Here is a 24152-nt window from a genome sequence, read left to right on the forward strand (position 1 = left end):
CCTTGACAGGGTAGCCTTGGCCTTCCTGCATTGGCAAGAGGTGAGGATACATTTCCTGTGCTTCTTGTTTATTTAATTGTATTCATTTTAAGTTTTTGAAAAAGTCACATAGTCACATGAATCGGCACTCAAAAGGTATGAGGGGTCTCCAGTGAACAGCTCCCAGGCACCACCCCGACCCCACAGGCACCCCAGTCACCGACTTTGTGTGAACCCCCAGAGACCCTGAGCACACACAGAAGCGAATGCACTTTCCACTTCCCTTCACTTTCACACAGACGGAGGCACAGCAGACACACACGTCCTGCACCTGTCTCGTTCACAGAAATCTATCTGGTGATTGCTCTGTATCTGTGGATGGCAAGCAGTCTCCATCTTACTTTTCAGGGCTGCACAGTGGTCCATGGTATGGATGGACCATAATTTGTTCCTGGCCCTCTGCGGATGGACTTTCAGGTTGCTTCCAACCTTGTGCTACTAAAAAAGAGGCAGCCGTGACTAACTGCACAGTCACTTTGTACACGTGGAATTTCATCTGTAGGGTAAATTCCTAGAAGTGCAACAGCCAGGTGAGAGCCTCAAGCATCTGTAATTGTAAAAACATTGCTGGAGACGCAGGATACATTTTATCACTCATCCAAGAAAGAAGCCAAATTATTGAGGAAAATACTGACAACAGGTAGTCCACGGACATCCAGATGAAGAGAGAGTAGAGCAGAGCCCCATTTTCAGCAGACAGAGAGCACTGGGTCAGGAGATGGCTCTAGACCCAGAGCAGCCCTGGCTCGCCAGTGCCCTGGTCCATGAACTCGCATTTCCTCACCTGTGGGTTGAAGGGCCAGACCTGCTCAACCCCTCAGCCCTTCCTGGCACAGACAGGCTCTGGTTCCAGGGCCAGTGGGAGTACAGACGAAGACTGCAGTCACCACGACACCCGGCTTTAATTGGTCTCTCTGGGCAAAGGTGCCAGGGGAGAGGCAGGGAGACCACGAAGAAGGCCTGCTGGGGAGGGGTGGGAGTGCAGAGCCTGGGAAGGCGGGGTGCTTTCAGTCTGGCCATCCTGATCCAGTGACACGCACCTGCACGAGCTGGAGGGACACCTGAATGACATTCCATTCACTGCTGTGTCCAGCAGACCCGTTACGTAACAGCCACAGCCACCCAACCCTTGCTCATCAAGCGGCGGCCGGCAGAGGATGGAGGCGGGCCTCTGGATGCCTCGTGCCCTCCCTGTGAGATAGGACAGCTGGGTAAACGCAACGGGCAGGGTGGGGCTTTCTCCCACCTTCACAAATCCAGCTCAACGACCCCAAACTGCAAATAGAAGAAGTGGTCTTCTGCCCCAGTCGAGTGGGAGCTACCTCTTGGCAAACCAAAGGCAGCATTCGAGGGCCAGAAGGCTCACCAGCCTTCCCCGTTCCCAGCCTGTGCTCTGCTCCAGCAGACTGGATGGCCAGGGCCTCCTGTAAATCGAATCATCCTCAGATGCACTGAGGTTATGGCTTTCAACACCTTTCTAACCACTGCCCCATGCCTCAGCCTTTCTTTGTAAAGCAAATACGTACTGCCTTGTTAAGTCCAGACTTTCATACATACTATTTGTTTAAAACCCACCGACCAACTCATGGGGAGACACACTTCTCTTCCTGGAAGCGACGCCTTGACACCTACTGTTCCAGACAAGCTCACTCCCTCTGTTTCTCCACTCACCAGCCTGGGCCTGTGCTCGGGGTGGCCCCCCTACCTGCAAAGCCTTCTTCGGCTCCTCCACCTGCCCACCGCCACTGTCCATCAGAGCCCCAGCTCAGCTGCCCTTCTCCTGGGGAGTCTCAGCTCCTCAGCCCACCGGCAGACAGAGCAGAGGGCTGCCTCCTGGGGCCCCCACAGCTTCAACCAGATTCTCTATTAACACGCTTTCCAAGTCTGAGAAGCGATTCCACCTGCCAGGCTTCCCATTGGGACTGTAGGCTCTCTGGGGGTAGTGTCTGTGCTGGAGGGGCCACTCAGAGCAACGAGGGCACAGGATTTGAAACTGAAAACCTGGGTGCTTCCTTCCACAGTTTCTTAGGCAAATTCACCCTTCTGAGCCTCAGTCTATCCATCTACAAAATGGGCGCAAAATTTTCAAGATGCCAGGGCCTTTGGGAGGATTAAATGAAATGTTATTTGTGAAAAGTCATTCACAAACTGCAAAGCCTTAACACCAATCCCAGTGAGGATTAGGAATATTAGTACTAATTAATATAAGAACATTGATTAATACTCATTTCTTCACACACCTCCCTTTACCAACACCTATCATTGTGCCTGCAGGCACCCGAAACGACTGCTCGTGGAACTCAAGGTTCTCTGTTCATTCTAGATGAAAATAAAATACACAACTGCTAGAGACATAGAGACCAAGAGCCTCTGCCAGCAGCTACAGCAGCCGCCGCCATGGGGTTAGTTATTTTCGCCTGGAGCTTTCCTGTAAGTGATGACCCAGAGGGCTTTGGTGAACAGCTCTGCCCAGAAGGATGGAGGTACCCAGCCACCTGCCAGAAGGACAGGGCCTCCCTGGGTGCAGGCTGCCCACAGGGGCTGCAGTAGGAGAAAAATAAAGGTACCAACCCCCACACACATTTCACTCAGGATGCGGAGGCTGTCAGATCTGAAAGTCCCTTTCAGGGTGACAGATGCGGTAACTTCTAGAGGTCTCACACCACCCCCTGCCTGGAGGTGAGGGTGGAGGACAGCCATCCTGGGACCACCCTTGGCCAGAAGCTACAGGACCCACAGATCATGGCTCCCCAACCAGGAGACTGAAGTCTTCCAGATCACCAAACACACTTCAGGTTGGAAAAGAAAACACGCGCGCGCACACACACACCTCTTCTCCATCCATCTTCACGTGATGATGAAGACGGGTTCTCCCTCCAAAACAGAAACCAGGCCCCTCCTCTGGCGGGTGGGAGGAGGTTCAAGGTTTACTAACCTAGGACCTCTTCTGGGCCCTGTGGCAGCCAGCAGGTGACGAGCAGCCCCACTGGAGGGCAAGTGACTGCACCAAGGTCAGCACCAGGCTCTCTGACTCTGGGCAGTGTTCCACCTGCTCCTCACACCGTAGGGCCATCCAGCAAACAGGGTGGGGACCCCGTCTTTCCCACAGAAACCTTGACACAAAGCCCTAGGAGGCTCTGCTTTAGCCCCTCTCCAATTCTGTCACAACGATGGCTACCTTTTCATGGCATGGGTAAAGGCCTGTGACCTGCTGTGATATGAACAGTGAGATAACGCAGGATTATGCCTAGGAGGATTATGCCACTTTTCCACAGTGACTCTCTCTTGGTTATTGGAAATCCGGGGTGATTTTTATTCTTACCCTCCACTCTCTTCTGTGCTCCAAATTTACTATACCCAACAAGTACTATTTTCAAAAGCAGAGATGCCTATTGTTTTCCATAGGCTGAAACATCACAAGCTTTCCGTGAAATGCTCATTTCATCGTGTGTGACTTTTTAAAAACACAGTAAAGCTGGAAGTGACGCAGGTTAGGCACAAAGGCTTTCTGGGTGGGATCTTCCCTCTCTGGTTTCCGCCCCAGAAGAGAAGGAAAAGGAGGTGACTGTGGGGCTTCCTGCCTCCCAGCCCAGGCCCGAGACCTCCAGGCCATCAGACAGAGCCTGCCCTTGGGCAGACCCAAGGCTGTTCAATGTACCTGTCGGTTCCTGATACAAGCTCAGTCCTAATAAACAATGTTGTTCTGACCTGTCACTTCTCAAGAACAATTCTAGCTTTATCCTGAGTGGCAATGATATTAAGCCATCCAAGTGTTGGCTTGTTCGGTCAAAAACTATTTCAGCACCTACTCTGTGCAAGGCATCATGCCAGACACTGAGCCACCATTAACCCCAAACTGGAAAAACGACCAACAAGAGAAAGGCAGGCCCGTGTCACCCTTCTAAGTTCTGCCCTGGTATAGGGTTTCAGATGCACTAAAACAGCAGCAAACAGCAACGTGAACAAGTGCTGCCTAATTCCAGTGCCGCCCCTCCCAGGACTTGGGCAAAGTGGGGGCCAAGCCTGAGTCCCTGATGACAACCCAGCAGCTTAACTGCACTGAATTAAGGTACCTGAACTGCAGGCCACCTGGCAGACGGAGACAAGAAAGGAACATGAGATAACCTGAAACCTGGGGACCATCCAAATCTTCTCTCCTGGGCCCTTCACACTGTACTTCCTCCCCTTCCTGTCCTCTTGGAGCCAAGAAGATCACATTCAATCAACATTAACTGAGGGCTTACTATGTGCCGAGCCCTGATGCCAAATAGTTTTGCAGACAAAGAACTCAGACCTTCGCTCTGCATATGCTGTTGCCTCTGCCTGGAACCTGCTTCCATACACACCAGGTGGCAGCTTATACGTTACCTGGTCAGAGAGCTGCCTGCCCAGGCAGCAATGCCCCGATGTTCCCTCAGGGTACCCGTGACCCCTGGAGCGGTTCTCTGCCCAGATGGATACTCGGCTCCCTGCACTGACACACAGTGTGCAACAGTTCTTTCCTGAATAAACAGTTTGGAAGGTAATAATAAAAACCACTGTTTACTGAGCACGTACTATGGGCCGAGTGCTGTGGGAACTCCATGCAAACATTAGAACATCGTCGGCGTATGACGGCTACGCTCTTACTACTGCCCTTTCACAGACGAAGGAAATTGCATCATCTCCCCCTATTTTCAAAGAATGGGAATTAGAACCCGGTCCGCAACTTGTCCAAGGCCACGCAGCTAATGAGAGTGAAGACTGAACCTCAGCTCTCAATTCGCTCTCCAGAAGGCTCGGCTGACCTCCCTCTCTCCCCGGGACCCCAAGCGGCGCTTCTTGGCCCTGTGTCCCCAGTGACCATTTCTGTCCCCTTTCCGAATCCTCAGCCTCCTCTCCCAAGGCACTCCACTCAAAAGTCATCCCTGACTCCTCCCCCAGCAACCTACACTCACGGGTTCCCATAGCCGACGTGGACCCCCCTCTGCCGTGCTTCACCGGACGTCCTGTGCAAAGACCCTTAGTCTTTCAGCCCTGCAGGGCGGGACAGGCTGGGGCACTCAGCTGGCTACTCAACACCCAGCAAAGCAGGCGGCTAGGGAGGGCATGCCCTCCATGAACCCACGAGTGGGATCGGGCGGTTAAGCCCAGCTCTCTGTGCCCACTTCCCGCTCTGCTCCTAGCCCCACCACTGCCTGTATTTACAGCACTCATGAGTATGGGGGCCTGGAAGATGCAAGATGGAGAAGAGGGCCGCCCACTTAGTCCAGATCCTAAGGGTGAGAAGTCAGGGAGGACCTGCCAGGCCCAGAACAGCCAGGAAGGACCGAAGTTCCAGCTCAGAGAGCCACCCCCACCACTAGCCACAGCGGCCAGGTCAGAACCGCCCTGACAGCAGTGGGCTCCGGAGGCCCGTCCTGCGTCACACAGGCTGTCAAGACCAGAAGCTGCTGGAAGAACAGAAGGGAAAGGCCACAGGGACCAAAAGGATGCCACTGACCTGAGGGAAAGCAAAAGGAAGAAAAGCCCAGTGTCCGTGGAGCTACCTGCAGGAAGGAAGGAAGCGGGAGATGCACCAACATACTGCCCTGGAATATGCAGTTGAGGATGTTGCTTCCTCTTTGAAACCTTCAGGACTCCCTGCTGGATACTCTGGGGTCAAGTCTGAACTCCTTAGCAGGGCCTTCAAAGGTTTTCAGGCCCCGGGCCCTTGCAGCCATGTCTGGGAGGCGATGTATTTCAGGCCTTTGCACCTCTGCCCGGGGGCTCCCTCTGCCTGCAAGGTCCTCTCCCTCTCCTTGGGCAGAGTATCCCTGTCCTTCCAGGCCTGGCACACCCCACGGTTAGAGGGGAAGAGCGTGGGCTCCAGGGTCAGCTCCCCGAACAGTGCAGCTTTACCCTCCTAGCCTTTCGCAGGCTGCCTCCTCTGAAAAACGTGGAGAAAACTGTCCCCACCTAACTGGGTGGTGGGGGATGAAACGCAGTAATTCACGAAAGCACTTTGAACTGTGCCTGGCACACAGTAAGTGCTTAATAAACAAGCTGTTGTTCCCATTGTCCTCTGGCTCCGCTAGGGCCCTGTTTTCACCACAAGCAGAGCACTGTCTGGCATGTATCTGTTACCCGGTGGACAGCCTCAGCCAACCACTGCCTCGCAAGAGACACAACCCACGACTCAGCACAGTGCTGGGCACACAGTAGGTCTTCAGCAAGTGCTCACCACCTATGAGGGTCCAACGGCAGACCCCCCCCCCCCCCCAGAGCTTTTCCAGGGCCCAGCTGCTTCCACAGCTCACCAAATCCCCAGTCTCCAGGCCCAGCTGAGTGAGAAGGGCATTCACAGTTACTTGGTTTCAAAACAATGAAGGGCTGTCCTCTGCCTTCCCAGGCTGCTTCCACTCCAGGGAATTCACAGGGAGAAATGAGCACAGCAGGGACTGGAAATAGCACAGAGCCCCTCTCGGGGAAGAGAGCACGGCCGGCCCGCCAGGAACCAGGAGCAAAACCTCAAAGGCAGAGGAGAAAACAGCCTCCAGACAGAAGCCCGAGCTCTGCAGAACTCGGCCAACCCCAGAGAACTAGGACAAGATCACTTGCACCCATTCTGCCTTGAAGCTCTTCTTCCCACCCTCTTGGCCACCTTTAGATGGGGTTCCTGGTATAACCCACTACTACCACGTGGGAGCAACCGACAACACATCCCCTCCTAGGCTGCACAAAGGAACCAGGTCGCGTGGGGTTCCTGGAGGGAGCTAACAGTGCCTTCTCCACGCACACTAGCTATCAGGGCCTCGTGTCTGGACTGAGGTCACTATCTACGTCCATCTCCCAGCAGACCAGAAGCCCTCAGAGGCCAGGCACCAGGTCCCATTCATCTTTAAACCCCTGTGCCCCTAGCATAGTGCCTGGCACGCAGTAGATGCTCAGTAAGCTGTGTGTGCTCAGTTGCTAAGTCCTGTCCAACTCTTTGTGACCCTATGGACTGTAGCCTGCCAGGCTCCTCCATCCATGGGATCTTCCCAGGCAAGAATACTGGAGTGGGTTGCCATTCCATATTCCAGGGGATCTTCCTGACTCAGAGATCAAACTCACATCTCCTGTATTAGTAGGCAGATTCTTTACCCCTGAGCCACCTAGGAAGTCCCGCTAGGTTAAGTTACAAGGCAGCAAAACCTGGCAGCAAGAGAGTGGTGCTGGTTCATGGACCACTCCATCCGGGCCTCCCACAAACATGGACAAGGAGTCACATGCTCCCTCTGGGTCTCACTTTCCACATTTGTAAAGAGGGATAACAAACAGTTCTGTATTCTGACAGCCACAGAGAGAACTAACTGGGGAAACACACATGGAAAGCACCATAGCATCAGAGGAATGCTAGTTACCTTTCCATTTCAGCTCAGCTCTCTCTGCACCTTCCCACCTCATGTTGGAGCCTTTTCTGCTGGCCATGTGCCCCTCCCCCAGCACTGAACCTACTCTGCATTGCCTCTATTGTTTTATATCTTTCACATCATTGTGACTACCTGGTTTTAAGTTGGATTCCCCCACCGACTGGAGAGGTCCTGAATCCCAGAGGCACCATGTGTTCCGTGTTCAAAGCCTGATAAAATGGGCACACAGGCCTGAATGCAGGGCCCCTCCCACCCACAGTCCAAGCTCTGATACACACACACACACACACACACACACACACACACACGGCACACTGAAAAGGAAGGGAGATAGGAAGGGATGCTGCACATGTAACCTGTGAAGGAGTCAAACCTCTGAGACCTGTGCCTCTTCGGCAGGTGTGTGAGCTTGTTTGCCTCCACGGCACAAGGGCCTCCAGGGCACTGATTGCTGCTTCTTTCCTTACATAAAGCACCAGGCAGTCAGATAAATAATACATGGTCTTTGCCTCACTCGTAGGTATCAGACGTGCAAACACCTGCTTAGTCCCAAAGTGCCCTGGGTGTGTGTGTGTGTAATGCCTGGCCTTACACAACTCCAGGGGACATATATGAGTTGGGAACTGATACTCAGGCCCACCTCTCAACCCTATCCTCCAGCCTTGGCCTGGAGTCCATCAGCACTAGACCCCAGCAGGGTAGTCCAGGGAGGAAACCTAGGGCAGGGATGCACACGCCCTAAACCAGTCTCGGGGGTCCTTTCCCACGAAAACATCCTTGGAGCCCCAGGTCCCTGCTGGTGCCCCTCCAGACTGCAGACCTGTATGCAAGCCGTGTACACCTTCATGCACACATCCCCGGGAGGCCTTGCCAGGCCAGCCACCATCCCAGATCACAGCTCGCCCCCGCCGCGAACCCCCCCAACCCCGACACAGGAGCTCCCCCACTCACTCGGTCGTGCCAGGCGCCAGCACACCCACCAGGCGCACACAATCCCACTTGTAAAGGGCCTGTCCAGCCCGCCTCCCCTCTTCCCCCAGCCAGCCCCACGGGCAGGTCCAATTACACTCCAGGCGCGGGCCCCGCCACGTTGGCGAGGAGGGGGCCAGGGCACACCCACGGGCGGCCCCGCGACCTCGCAGGGCGGGGAGAAGGCGCAGGGCTAGGCCGGCGGGGCCGCAGACGCCCCCTCCCTCCGCTGCCAAGACAGCCGCCTCCGTCCCCTTTCCCGCCTGAGGACTTGCGGCCAAAGCGACCCGCGGGGACGACCCCCCGAGCGGGCCCCTCCAGACCGGAGCAGCCCCTCCGCTCCCGGGAGCCCTCGGCTACCTCCCCCTGCCTCGGGGCCTCCAGCGCAGCGCTGGTGGGCAGAGTACCTCAGGAGCCCATGGCGGCGGCGTGTGCGGGCGACGCGCGGCAGCCGGACTGGGAGAGCGAGGCAGGCGGACAGCACCGCGGCCCCGAAGTCTCGCCGCTGGCCGGCGCGTCCCGGGCCCAGCCGAGTGCCGCCGCGGCGCGCCTGCGCACTGAGCGCGCCGCCGGGGAGGGCGGGGCGGCGAACGCGAGGCTGAGATCACTCGCCCGGCCTTAAAGGGACCGCGGCCCCACACCCCTGGTGGTGGGAGCGATCTCGGCTCTCCAGCTGCCGGCAAACCAGTCGAGTCGCCTCCCCCGCCTCCATCCGACGCCCCCCAACCCCGCCCACCACTGAGCTTCTGGGGGTGCAGGGACAGAGTCGTGGGCTCCAAGCTCTGTCCTGGCACTCTCAGGCTGTATGGAACTTCACTTCTTTTAACCTTAATTCCCTCAATTTGGGCCTGTTTGAAAATGAAACAGTAACTGCTTTTTAATTGAGTGAAGGATGCAGGCGTTTGTGGAATGAATGTCTGCTGAAGTGCTGTGTGCAATAATCGAAATGAAATTGCAAAAGAAAGAGGTTTTTCTTCCCACTCCACTTAGCAGCGCTTCCGTCTTGCCCCACCTCGCTCTAGGTAGCGTAACTAGCAAATTCTTCAGATATCATTCAAACTGCTCACCTCATTTCTAAGTGCCAGGTCCACACCAAACAGCAGTTTAACTGAAAAACAGAAAATCCAATCAAGTTTGGCTTTGGTGTGTTCAAGATCCCCACATTTATTTCTGTCCTCAGCCCAGACTCCTCTCCTGAACTGTGTACTCAACACCTCATCCTTGAGGTCCAATAGGAGCTCAAAGTCAACAGACCCACAACAGAACCATCTCCTCTCAAACTGCAGAGACCTGCACTCTCATAGCCTACCCACAACAGCAGTTAGCAGCTCCCCACTTCCAACACCAGCCCAGAGCTCCTGGAGTTATCCTTGGATCCTTCTTCTCAAATGCTTACCCACTAGACCAGGAAATTATGTTGGCTGCGTGCTAAGTCGCTTCAGTCGTGTCGACTATTTGCAACCCCATGGACTGTAGCCCACCAGGTTCCTCTGTACGTGAGAATCTCCAGGCAAGAATACTGGAATGGGTTGCCATGTCCTCCTCCAGAGGATCTTCCCCACTCAGGTATTGAACCTGCGTCTCTTACGTCTCCTGCATTGGCAGGCGAGTTCTTTACCACTGGCACCACCTAGACTCTGACCTCTTCCACTTCGTCTCCACTGCTACCAACCACTTTGCTTATTTTCTGTCCATAATTATTGCAATATTCTTGTTAGGGAATGAATGTTTGTATCCCCCCAGATTCACATGCTGAAATCCTAACCCCCAAATGTGATGGTGTTAGGAGTTGGGGATGGAAGGTGATTAGCTCATCTGGGTGGAGCAGAGCAACTTTTGGAGCAAACTTATATAGGATTTTAGAAAGAGACCCCAGAGAACTCTGTAGCCTGCTTTCTGCCTCCTGAGAATACAGAAAGAAGTTAGCAGACTATAACCCAAAAAAGGGCCCTCAGCAGAACCTATCATGCTGGCAGGCAGCCTGATCTTGAACTTCTAGCCTCCAGAACTATGAGGAGTAAGTGTCTCTTGTTGATAAGCCACTCAGTTTACAATAATCTGTTATAGCAGCCCAAGCTGACCAGTTGAACGGTTCTATGAAGACCTACAAGACCTTCTAGAACTAACATCCAAAATAGATGTCCTTTTCATTATAGGGGACTGGAATGCAAAAGTAGGAAGTCAAGAGATACCTGGAGTAAAAGGCAAATTTGGCCTTGGAGTACAGAATGAAGTAGGGCAAAGGCTAACAGAGTTTTGCCAAGAAAACACACTGGTCATAGCAAACACCCTCTTCCAACAACACAAGAGAAGACTCTACACATGGACATTACCAGATGGTCGACACTGAAATCAGATTGATTATATTCTTTGCAGCCAAAGAATGGAGAAGCTCTCTACAGTAAGCAAAAATAAGACCAGGAGCTGACTGTGGCTCAGATCATGAACTCCTTATTGCCAAATTCAGACTTAAATTGAAGAAAGTAGGGAAAACCACTAGACCATTCAGGTACGACCTAAATCGAATCCCTTACAATTATACAATGGAAGTGACAAATAGATTTAAGGGATTAGATCTGATAGAGTGCCTAAAGAACTATGAACATGACTATGGTTCGTGACGTTGTACAGGATGCAGTGATCAAGACCATCCCTAAGAAAAGAAATGCAAAAAGGCAAAACAGTTGTCTGAGGAGGCCTTACAAATAGCTGAGAAAAGAAGAGAAGCTTAAGGCAAAGGAGAAAAGGAAAGATATACCCATTTGTATGCAGAGCCAAAGCCTTTGACAGTGTGGATCACAACAAACTGTGGAAAATTCTTAAAGAGATGGGAACACCAGACCACCTGACCTGCCTCCTGAGAAATCTGTTCGCAGGTTAAGAAGCAACAGTTAGAACTGGACTTGGAACAACGGACTTGTTCCCAAATCGGGAAAGGAGTACGTCAAGGCTGCATATTGTCACCCTGCTTATTAAACTTCTGTGCAGAGTACATCATGAGAAACGCTGAGCTGGAAGAAGCACAAGCTGGAATCAAGTTTGCTGGGAGAAATATCAATAACCTCAGATACACAGATGACACCACCCTTATGGTAGAAAGTGAAGAGGAACTAAAGAGCCAAAGAGCCTCTTGATGGAAGTGAAAGAGGTAACAAAGTTGGCTTAAAACTCAACATTCAGAATACTAAGATCGTGACATCCAGTCCAATCACTTCATGGAAAATAGGTGGGGAAACAATGGAAACAGTGACAGACTTTATTTTGGGGGGCTCCAAAATCACTGCAGATGGTGACTGCAGCCATGAAATTAAAAGACACTTGTTCCTTAGAAGAAAAGCTATGACCAACCTAGACAGCATATTAAAAAGCAGAGACATTACTTTGCCAACAAATGTCCATCTAGTCAAAGCTATGGTTTTTCCAGTAGTCTTTACCAGTTGAGCCACAAGGAAAGCACACGGATATGAGAGTTGGACCATAAAGAAAGCTGAGTGCCGAAGAATTGATGCTTTTGAACTGTGGTGTTGAGGAGACTCTTGAGAGTCCCTTGGACTGCTAGGAGATCCAACCAGTCCATCCTAAAGAAAATCAGTCCTCAATGCTCATTGGAAGGACTGATGCTAAAGCTGAAACTCCAATACTTTGGCCACCTAATGTGAAGAACTGACTGATTGGAAAAGACCCTGATGCTGGGAAAGATTGAAGGCAGGAGGAAAAGGGAATGACGGAGGATGAGATGCTTGGATGGCATCACCCACTTGATGGACATGAGTTTGACCAAGCTCAGAGAGTTGGTAATGGACAGGGAAGCCTGGCGTGCTGCAGTCCATGGGATCACAAAGAGTCAGACACGACTGAGCAGCTGAACTGAACCGAAGCTGGCCAGGGTGATTATGATATTTTCCTAACCTGTTTCCATTTTTCCAGGCTTTCCTGGTGCCCCCAGTTTACTTCAGTGCAGGAGCCAGAAGGATTCATTTATTTATTCTTTAAGGTTTAGTTGTTGTGTTTTTTGTTTTTTTTTTAATGTGGACCTTTTTAAAGTCTTTATTGAATTTGTTACAATATTGTTTCTGTTGTATGGCCATGAGGCATGTTGGAGACTAGCTCCCCAACCAGGGATCAAGCCTACCTCCCTCCATTAGAAGGCGAAGTCCTAACCCCTGGACCACCAGGGAAGTCCCCAGAGGGATTCTTTTAAAATCTAACTCAGAACATAGCACTTGTTTGCTCAAAGCTTTCCCCTGGCTGCCCAACTCACTCTGAGTAAAACCCAAAGACGTTACAGATCCCTGCTGAGTTTTGCCTTGCTTTGTCTAACATTCCACCCACCCAGTCATGTCCGACTTCATCTCCTCTGTTTCTTTCTCTCTATGCTGACCCCTTGCTGTTTCTAGAACAAATGAACCCTTGGCCTCAAATCCTTTGCCCTGGCTCTTCCCCACTGCTGGGACTGCTGTTCCCTCAGATACCTATTGGTGTTCCCCAGTGGCTCAACAGTAAAGAATCCGCCTGCAATGCAGAAGATGTGCCAGGTTCGATTCCTGGGTCAGAAAGATGCCCTGGAGAAGGAAACGGCAACCCACTCCAGTGTTCTTGCCTGGAGAATCCCATGGACAGAGGAGCCTGGCAGGCTATATAGTCCATGGGGTTGCAAAAGAGTCATACACGACTTAGTGACTGAACACACACACAGATACCTGAATGCCACCTCCTTCACTTCCTTCTAGGGTTTACTGACACATTCCCCACTCAGGAAGCCTGCCTTGACCACCCTAGTAAAATTGGCAAACTCCTTACCTGCAAGTCCTGATTCCCCCTTTTCATGCTCTAGTTTTCCCCACATCACTTAATTTCTATCATAACATAGTTTGCCTGTTTTACTGTTTGTCTTCAACCCATAAAACATAAATTCTAGAAGAACAAAGATTTTGTCCTTGTTGTTTCCTGATATAATCCCAGTACTTAGTACTAGGGCTGGTATAGACAACATGCTTTAAGAATATTTGTAGCAGGAACAGAGATCATCTAGAGAAAGTCTTCTAGGCAAATTCCTTCCCAGCCCCCAGGTAGGAAGTTGCTGAGGGCTTTCCCAGCACACAAACAACATTTATCATCAGTTGCATCATCTTCACTTGTTCATGACTTCCCGATTCTCTCTCCCTGCACATGAAGCCCTCCAGGGCAAAGTCCTTGTCTCAGTTATCACCGTATCTTATGCTTAGCACAGACACCTAGAAAACAGACACATCTGGCATCAGACCAAGCCACACCCTTATTCAAGTTCTTAGTCCCTGTTCACCAAGGGCAATCTTTGAGTTTCAATTTACAGAGGCCCCAGGCTGGCAGGAGCAGAGGCAGGTGGTGGGTATTTTTAGGTCTGGGTTGTTCAGAAAGGGGCTCACACACAGAAAGTCACCTGGCCTGACTGACATGGCAGGTTGGCAGCAGGTGGCACTGGCAGCCCTCACTGTTTTCTCCTTGTCTTTCCTCATCCTCTCCCCAGGCTGTCTAATTTAGAAGATAAATGTTTCCCTGCTCTGTCACCTCCTCACTCCTTGCAAATTTTCATTCACCCTGGCTCAAAGATGTCACTCACATCAGTCCCCTCGCCCTTTCATGCCCAGGGCCTCTGTCCTAGTTCAGATCCCCTTGGTGTGTGTTAGTCGCTCACCATGTCTGACTCTTTGTGACCCCCTGGACTGTAGTCCACCAGGCTCCTCTGTCCATGGAGTTCTCCAGGCAAGAATACTGGGTAGGTTGCCATTTACTTCTCCAGGGGACCCCCTTAGTTCTGGACAATAATAACAGTTCCCCAGCTTACCAGACACCTTTATCCCTGCTCACTGGCTATAGGAGGAGTCTTTTTTCCACCTCCAGCAACCAGCTACTCTTCCTTCAAAGGCCAATTCAGATGTCATCTTTTGGTTCTTTCTAGATCCCCACCTCCCCCACCCTCCCTTCCCCCATTCTGTTTTAATTAGCTTCTCCCCAACAAGAAAAAAATCACAAATGGTTTGAAACACATCACAGAATAGTTAGGTAACTATGGTAGATCCACAGCCCTAGTGGTCAACAACCCGCCTGCCAGTGCAGGAGATGTAGAAGACTGGAGTTTGACCCCTGGGTCGGGAAGATCCCCTGGAGAAGGACATGGCAACCCACTCCAGTACTCTTGCCTGGAGAATCCCATGAGCAGAAGGGCAGAGGGACCTGGTAGGCTACATTCCATGGGGTCACAAGGAGTCAGAGACAGCTGAAGCAACTTAGCACGCGGGTACACACACAATGATATATATTGTGTAGATATCAGAACAGCCTCTACACATTACAAATAACAAGCGGACAGTGATTAGGAAGACTACTCATCGGAAAAGGTAGTAAATTTGTAATAAAAAGTAATAAATTTGCATGGCAGCCTGATCTGAACTCTGTAGTTAAAAAAAAAAATAATAAGCCTTAGAAGAAAGATTTGAAGGAAATATAACAAAATGTTAGTAGTGGGTTCTCCTAAGTAGCAGGATTATGAATATTATCTTCTCTCCCCTCTTCCTTCTCTCTCTTTTACTTGTTTAATTTTTGTTTGCATTTTCCAAAACGTGTTTGCAAAAAGCATGCACTGTTTTCAAAGTAAGACAACAGGTTGTTTAAAGAAATGATTTGTTGTTCCCTCCCTTCTATTTGCATCATTTCAGCTGAATGCATCTGGCTCCCCGCCCCACCCCACCCCCAGACTAAGGGCCTCTCATGGGTAATGGGGACCAGGTTGGATTACCTCTGATCCCAAATCCACTCCTAGCATCTGCTGGAGAGTACAGAGGAAAGAGCCAGGGCCTCAGTGGTGCTAGCTGATGAGTGGCCTAGAGCCCAGAGCACTTCAGATACACTTACCTGCAGTCTCTGCATCTCCCGCTTGCCCCCAAGGATGCTGCGGGAGCTCTGGCCAAGTGCCCTGGAGAGGCAGTGTGGTGTGGCAGGCAGAGCACAGGGCCAGCTCCACTTACTTCCTAGCGGTATGGTCTTAGGCAGGTGGCCTTGCCTCTCTGAGGCTCAGTTTCCCCATCATACAAAAGTGTTGACACAGAATTTTGCACATGGCTGACAAGAATGCTACAGTCTATGGCATGGGGCTGCTGAAGCCCCAACTAACTTATTACCTGAATTGGATCCATTTGTTTGCAGCGGATTAAAAGCCAATTCAAACTAACTTTAGGAAAAAAAAGAAAGAAAGAGGATTTAAGTGCTCACTTAATTAGCAAGTGTGAGGCACAGCTGGGTGTGAGGCTTCACACACCTTCATTAGCCCACTATTTCCCTCATTCTTCTGGGGGGGGGGGGTGTGTGTGAGGGGCTTGTTCCCAGGTAGTCTTTTCTCTCTACAACAAGCAGACTACCTTTCCTTTTGTGGCTGTTCAGTCGCTCAGTCATTTCTGACTCTTTGTGACCCCATGGACTGCAGCATGCCAGGCTTCCCTGTCCTTTACTATCTTCCAGAGCTTGCTCAAACTCATGTCCATTGAGTCAGTAATGCCTTCCAACCATCTCATCCTCTGTTGTCCCCTTCTTCTCCTGCCCTCAATCTTTCCCAGCATCAGAGTATTTTCTAATGAGTCGGCTCTTCCCATCAGGTGGCCAAAGTATTGAAGTTTCAGCTTCAGCAACAATCCTTCCGATGAATATTCAGGGTTGATTTCCTTTAGGACTGACTGGTTTGTTCTCCTTGCTGTCCAAGGGACTCTCAAGGGTCTTCTTCCAGCACCACAGCATCCTCTTCAGCCCTCAGCCTTCTTTATGGTCCAGCTCTCACGTCCATACATGACTACTGGAAAAACCATAATACCTTTCCCAAGAATTCCAAAAATTCTGTTCCATAATTGCCTCTGATTGGCCCATCTTGGATCACTTTCCCATCTCTGAGCCAGTCACTGGAGCCAGGAACTGCAGCGCTCCAATTGGCCAATCCTAGGTCAATGGCTGTTTGGTGATGTCCAAGTGTAAAGTCATCTCTTGTGTTGTTGAAAAAGCGTATTTGCTATGACCAATGCATTCTCTTGGCAGAATTCTGTTAGCCTTTGCCCTGCTTCATTTTGTACTTCAAAGCCAAACTTGCATGTTACTCCTACTTTTGCATTCCAAACCCCTATGATGAACAGGACATCATTTTTTGGTGTTAGTTCTAGGAGGTCTTCTAGGTCTTCATGGAAATGATCAACTTTATCTTCTTCGACATAAGTGGTTGGTGCATAGACTTGGATTACTGTGGTATTGAATAGTTTGCCTTGGAAACGAATTGAGATCATTCTGTCATTTTTAAGGTTGCACCCAAGTACTGCATTTTGGACTCTTTCATTGATTAAGCAACAGTTTAAACCCTGTGTGGAACAACTGACTGATTCAGAATTGAGAAAGGAGTACGACAAGGCTGTTTGTTGTCACCCTGTTTATTTAACTTCTATGCAGAGCACATCATATGAAATGCCGGGCTGGATGAGTTCCAAGCTGGAATCAAGATTGCCAGGTGAGATATCAACAACCTCAGATATGCAGATGATATCATTCTAATGGCAGAAAGCTAGGAGGAACTAAAGAGCCTTTTGTTAAGGGTGAAGGAAGAGAGTATAAAAGTTGGCTTAAAACTCAATATTAAAAACACTAAGATCATGGCATCCGGTCCCATCACTTCATGGCAAATAGATGGGGAAAAGGAGGAAGCAGGGACAGATTTACTCTTTTTAGGCTCTAAAGTCACTGCAGATGGTGACTGCAGCCATGAGATTAGAAGGCGATCGCTTCTTGGAAGGAAAGCTATGGCAAACCTAGACGGTGTGCTAAGAAGCAAAGACATCACTTTGCTGACAAAAGTCCCTATAGTTAAGGCTATGGTCCTTCCAGTAGTCATGTACAGATGTGAGAGTTGGATCATAAAGAAGGCTGAGTGCCGAAGAATTGATGCTTTCGAACTGTGATGCTGGAGAAGACTCTTGAGAGCCCCTTGAAAAGCAAGGAGATCAAGCCAGTCATTCTTAAAGGAAATCAACCCTGCATATTCATTGGAGGCACTGATGCTGAAGCTGAAGCTCCAGCACTTGGGCTACCTGAGGCGAATAGCTGACTCACTGGAAAATACTCTGATGTTAAGGAAGATTGAGGGCAAGAGGAGAAGGGAGCAACAGAGGATGAGATGGTTGAATGGCATCATCAACTCAATGGACACGAGTTTGAGCAAACTCTGGGAGAGGATGAAGGACAGGGAAGCCTGGTGTGTTGCAGTCCACGGGATTGCAAAAGAGTCAGGTATGATTTGTCAACTGAGCAACAACAACCATACCATCATTTCAGGGCTGATGTGAAGATGAAATAACACAAGGAAGGCTGTTAGCACTGGGCCTGACATGCTGTAAGGACTCACAAAGTATTGTGTTTATTTACTTATCTATTTTTAGGGCATGCCAAGCTTGTGGCCTAGCTGGTAAAGAATCTGCCTGCAATGCAGATTCCCTGGGTTGGGAAGATCCCCTGGAGAAGGAAAAGGCTCCCCACTCCTGTATTCTGGCCTGGAGAATTCCATGGACTATATATAGTCCATGGAGTCGGAAAGGGTCGGACACAACTGAGCGACTTTCACTTTTCACTTAAGCCAACAAGTGAGGTCTTAGTTCCCTGACCAGGGATTGAACCCTAGCCCCCGCATTGGCCATGAGGAGTCTTAACCTCTGGACTGCCAGAGAAGTCCTCAAGAAAGTGCTGTGTTTTTTTGTTTTGTTTTGTTTTTTTAAGTCACATTTGACTCTTTGCGACCCCATGGACTATATAGTCCATGGAATTCTCTAGGTCAGAATACTGGAGTGGATAGCCTTTCCCTTCTCCAGGGGATCTTCCCAACCCAGGATTCGAACCCAGGTCTCCTGCATTGCAGGCAGATTCTTTACCAGCTGAGCCACAAAGGAAGCCTGGAAGTGCTATTTTTAATATCTGTAAATATAACTAGCAAGAAGTCCTTTCCTGAAATTCCTGTTTGCAACTGAAAACATAAACAGGCCCAACTGGGTCCATTTTGATGACCCTACTTCAAATTCTGGCATCAGTGATTCTGTCCACAGCAACCACTTTGTGTCCGGCGTCAGGGCCTTTTTATTGTTCCCATCACCTGGACCACACTTCTTCTCACACCCTTTTCCTTCCCTAGTTAATTTCTGCCCCTCCGTCAGGTCCCTAATAAAACGTCAGTTCCCCTGGATATGTCATTGAGTAGAGAAAAGGAAATATCATACAGAACAGTACTAACTATATCATTTATGCAAATATATGTGTGTACATCTATTTGTGTGTGGTTTAAAATGCATAGTAGTTACTGAAGCTGTGCTCTACAGCCCAGCTGAGAGCCTGCACGTGGCAGCTACTGAAGCCAACAGGCTCTAGAACCCGAGCTCCCCAACAAGACAAGCCATCACAGTGAGAAGCCCCCCAACTGCAAGTGAAGAGTAACCCCCACTCACCACAACTACAGAGATGCCACACACACCACAAAGACCCAGCACAGCCAAAAATAAATGCTTTCTAAAAAGTACATAAAAAAATAGGGAATGCCCTGGCAGTCCAGTGGTTAGGGACTCTGGGGCTTTCACTGCAGAGGGTGTGGGTTCAATCCCTGGCTGGGGAACTAAGATCCGTCAAGCTGTGCAGTGTAGCTAAAAAAAAATAAAATGAATAAAAATAAATAAAATGCATAGTAATTTTCTGGAATGCAGAAGAATGGCCCCTCCCATGAACAGAGGGCAAACAAGGACTGGGTGTTAGTCATCTTTGCTCAAAACCCGACACACCAGGCCATCATATTCATCACCACTGCTACGCACTACGCAGTTGCTATGTGGCAGGCAATGTACTAAGCTCTTCATTATCTCAATAAGCAGTGGTGGTGACTGCCATTTGGCCGATGAGGAAACTGAGGCATAGAGACGCATCATTACCTGGCCAAAGTCACACCTGAGCTGCCCAGCACACAGGGAGACCTAGTGGTCCCAGGTTTATTAAATGAACCCGGGACCCACACCAGTCCCACAGGGAACTAGGAAAAATCAACCGGCAAGACAAAATGCTTCTGAGTTCACCAAGACTTTCCTGTTGGGATAGTGACCATCAGCAAGCAGAACAAGGCCATTCCTGCCATCCAAGTTGTGTGTGTGTGTGTGCATGCACGTGTGCGTGTGTGTGTGTGAATCAGAGATGTAGCTGGTGATGGATTTATGGGTTGCTGTGAAAAGAGCCTGAGTTGGAGACACAGAGAAGAGCTTCCTCTTTCTGCCTGTCTGTCACACGCGCACACACAGACTTACACATCTGGGCCTCCAACAAAGGTTAGATGAGTCCCACTTCAAGCTTACCTAGCCAAAACCAACAAGCAAATGAAAACAAACAGAAGGATTTACTGCCAGTTTCCTTGGAATCACTAGGAACTTGTTTAGGGTTCTCTACAAAATCCCAGGTTGCTGCCAACTATCCCGAGCACTGCGATCGGGAAAGGGAGGTTCTGCCACAGGTCAGGGACGTGCAGGAGCTGGGGAGGCTGGGTTCAGGGTTTCCCAGGAAAGACTTTAATAAGAGGGAAGCGTCCAGAGTAGGCCTGGTGGCCCAGTCTCAGATCTGCTGTGACTCAGTAAACCTGAATGGGATGACTTCAGAGGGGCGGCACCTTAATCATAGGTGCTTTGAAGATGCAGGGATGAAAGGCCTTGGGAGGCATAATTACAGGAGATGCCATTCTCTCAGGGGCCTGCAGGAGCCCAAGTCACCATCTGCAGAGATATGTTGTGGGGGTCCCCAGTGGGGCCTTCTGAAAGGGGCAGCACCCCAGGGCTGGGCTCTCTGTTTCATCCACTGCAGCTGCTGGCTGGACGGCTCTTCCATCCTATCAGCATCCCCTGCATGGGCAGTGCAGCCTCTGTGAAGCCAGGTTCCAGTTCTGCAGCTTCCTGCACCTCAATAGGCAACGGGACACAGCCTCACATGGAACAGTTGGGAGTACAGACAGGAAGATGCTGTTGGTGTCTCAGGGCTAGGGTGGAGGGAAGAATGAAGGGAGCAGGCCAGAGGAAGAGGAGGAGGGGAAGGTGGCTCTCAGTCACCATGGCAACACATCCCCGGCTCATCAGACCCCTTCTCCATCACCCAGCCATGCACAGCCCGGAAAGCTGGCCGCAGACAAGTGTGGCTTGAGCGAGAGAGGAGATGTCTAGTGATTGGGCAGCTGGAGGCTGGAGCTTGGAATGTGTTTACTCTTCTGAATGATTAGACAGGTTCCTGTGGGTGCCTGTGTTGCAGGCTTTGGGAACAAGGATGTGACGTGGAGGCCTCAGCCTTCTTAGCTGTAACTATTCCCATCTCCGTTTCCAAAATAGAGCAGGGATGGGGGAGGGGGAGGCAAGGGAATGAGAGAGAATACAGGAGGGGAAGGCTATCTCCTTGGCTAAAGTCAGGCTGGAGTGACTCCTACTGGAGCTGATGGCAGGGGTCTGCCCGATCCACTCCCCCACGGGAGGCCCTGGCTTTCGGCAGAGGTGGGTGTCAGGGGGTGTGGGGGGCATCAGAAGGTAGGTGGGAAAGGGGAGAAGGAGAGAGGCTGCCACGGGGCAGCCCCATGGCGCCAGCGGCTTGTGTTTTACGGCAGGGAGTGACTGAACCAAGTTCAGAGGAAGCCAAATCCTTCCTTCTGTACTAGATCATTTTCTGCGGGGGTCTCCTCGGTCTCCTCCCCTCCTTCCTCCTCCAGACCTTCTGCCATCCGGTCTTCAGTCCCCTTCCTCCAGCGATCTTTGGCCTCCAAACAAGAGCAGGCCTCCTGGATCCTCAAAACCATCTCCTTCCACACCTCAACCCCAGTCGCCTCCCCTCCACTCTTCCCCACATCCCCTCAGATAAACGGTCACCTGTTGACTTTTGTTGGAGCGGTTACCTGTGTGTGCATGAGGGGCACAGTTGCAGGGGTGGGAAGGGGCATGAGGGAACTTGTTGGCGGGTCGACATTGCCCACATCTGTTTCAGGTAGTGATTACACAGGTACATAGAAACAGGTAAAAAGCTATGGATCCCTGTACACTTAAGATGTGTGCGTTTTTCTGTGCATATGTTATATTTCAATTTTTAGAAAAGAAAAAGAAGATCTAGGGGGAAACGGTCAGTGGGGAGCTTGCGCCGGCCCCCTCTCCTCTGCTCTGTTCGCTTTCAGCTCGCTGAGCCCACCCTCTTCCCTGAAGCCCCGCCCCAGCCGGCTCCTCTCTCCCTGGCCCCGCCTCCTTGGTTTCCAAGCTGCGAAGTTTTCCAAGCCCCGAAGGTCTGCCCTGTCTGCGTTCTTGCTTTCTGTCAGTGGTCCTGCGATGCTCCCAGGCTCCCACGTAGATCACCTCAGAGCCTCCGACTCCTCCCTCTCTTTCAGTCGACTAAGAATAGACCGGTTCTGAAAAGGGTTCAGTCATCCTTGCCTTCTGGATGTCTGCTGCCTGGATTGTAACCATAGCTCCCTAACTCCTCTCCCTGCCTCCTTTCTCCATCCTCCAATCTCCCTGCCCACTGTTGCCAAATTCATATCCCTCAAGTTCACAGCCGTCGTGGCTTTTCTCTAATCGTTGGTTCCCCACAGTGCAGACGCTGGTGGATGGAAGTCAGGCCAGTGGGTTCTGGCCTCTGCCTCCTCGAGCATCCTTGGCGGCTGTGTATCTCCTCCCTCCCCCTTTGTGCTTGGATCTCTGAGTATATATCGACCTCGTTCATACCTCTGGGCCTTTGTACATGCTGTTTCCTCTGGTGGGAATGACTGTCCCCACCTCATCCCTCCTCCCCACCCCCCAGGCCACCACCACCCAGTAAATTACTCACATTTCAAGGCTCAGATCTTTGAACACCTTCCTGACACACCCCCTCCCTCCTTTGTCCCTAGTTCACACTGCATTATCTCACACTGGATTTTGGATTGGGATAAGCCATTGGTTAACTTGAGTCTTTCCTCTGACTTGGGCCCTTGGAAGCCAAAGTCACACCTCGTGTTTGCAGTGTGCAGTAACCGTTACTGAGCACTTACGCAGCACCGGGCTAGAGTGAAGGTTAGGAGCATGGGGCACTGTGTCTCTGTGTCCTCATGCATTCAGCGAGCATCAGAGTACACCAGCCTCCTAGGATGCTTGTGAGCAGACAGGGTGGGAACAGGGCCTGGCACCAGGAGCCTCCTCAGCCCTTACGAGCATCTGTGGTTTTATTTAATCTTACAACCTCTGAAGCAGGTAATAGCACCTCCACTTTACAGGAGAGGAAACTGAGACCCAGACAATGGCCCAGGTCACAGAGGGACCAAGCCAGCCCTCTGGGTTCCACTCTGTGCTCTCCACCCCTCACCCCTGCACTCCACTCCCCCTCAGCCCAGCACCGGCACCCACAAGCCCGTGTTTGTTGCATGAACAAAAATGATTCACCAAGTGGCATGTTGCCCCCTCCAATCTGGGCAAAATTTCCGAGCAATTGTTTGGCGTACTTTATAAAAATAAACTGTTTGCCTGCTTGACGCATCCTGGTCACTCCCTGGCCTCAGCTTAAATATCACTTCCTCAGAGGCTGTCAGCCACCACCCCCTCTCATATACATTAGCTCCCTGAATAAGAAACACAGGAAAGAGAAACCAGACACCAGTGATGATCGTGGGTAGGAACACAGTGGAGGGGGCAGGGATGGTAATGACTCTCTATAATTTGACTTTTATTTATTTTTGATTTTCGGCTGCACCCTATGGCATGTGGGACCTTAGCTCCCAGACCAGAGATTGAACCTACACCCCCTGCATTGGAAGGCGGAGTTTTAACCACTGGACTACGGGGAAGTCCCGTAACTTGACTTATACAGCTTGATGTTCATATATGTAATAGCTCAAAAAAAAAAAAATTAAACCAAAAGAGAGGGGGGACACTAACTCATTATTAAAATTAATTACCACACAGAACACAGAGAAAAGAATGACTTCAAGTTACATCCAGGCACTGTGCTCTGACCACATTTCCTCAGAATATAATCTAAGGGAGAAAAAGAGTCTGTAAAAAACTCTTTACCCCATAGGTATTGGGCTTCCAAAATCAGTCCTGAATATTCAGTGGAAGGACTGATGCTGAAGCTGAAACTCCAATACTTTGGCCAACTGATGTGAAGAATTGACTCACTGGAAAAGACCCTGATGCTGGGAAAGCTTGAAGGTGGGAGAAGGGGACGGCAGAGGATGAGATGGTTGGATGACATCACTGATGCGATGGAGGTGAGTTTGAGTAAGCTCTGGGAGTTGGTGATGGACAGGGAGGCCTGGTGTGCTGCAGTCCATGGGGTTGCAAAGAGTTGGACATGACTGAGCAACTGAACGAGTGGCTCAAAGGGAAAGAATCTGCCTGCTAATGCAGGAGACTCAGGTTCGATCTCTGGGTGGGGAAGAGCCCCTGGAGAAAGAAATGGCAAGGCATTCCAGTATTCTTGCCTGGAGTATCCCATGGACAGAGGAGCCGGGTGGGCTACAGTCCACAGGGTCACAGAATCAGAAGTAACAACTAACACACCATATACTTTTAGTGTGTGCGTGTGTCACTCGCTCAGTTGTGTCTGACTCTTCGCGACCCCATAGACTGTAGCCCACCAGGCTCCTCTGTCCACGGGATTTGCCAGGCAAGAATACTGGTAACACAAATGCAAGGAGAGGGTTGCCATCTCCTTCTCCAGGGGATCTTCCCAACCCAGGGATCAAACCCG

At 50.7% G+C, this 24152-nt stretch overlaps 1 protein-coding gene across 1 annotated transcript in view; it reads right to left on the bottom strand.

Annotated features, from left to right (window-relative positions):
* The window catches only part of TMEM184B (transmembrane protein 184B), a 50691-nt gene extending 41789 nt beyond the window's left edge, over window positions 1–8902 (bottom strand). Inside the window, exon 1 of the mRNA XM_052640133.1 lies at window positions 8789–8902. The gene's annotated coding sequence lies outside the window, so the exon portion shown is untranslated. The remainder of the gene's footprint in view (window positions 1–8788) is intronic.
* Window positions 8903–24152: the final 15250 nt, after the last annotated feature.

This window comes from Budorcas taxicolor, chromosome 5 (assembly GCF_023091745.1).
Source record: "Budorcas taxicolor isolate Tak-1 chromosome 5, Takin1.1, whole genome shotgun sequence".
NCBI lineage: Eukaryota > Metazoa > Chordata > Mammalia > Artiodactyla > Bovidae > Budorcas > Budorcas taxicolor.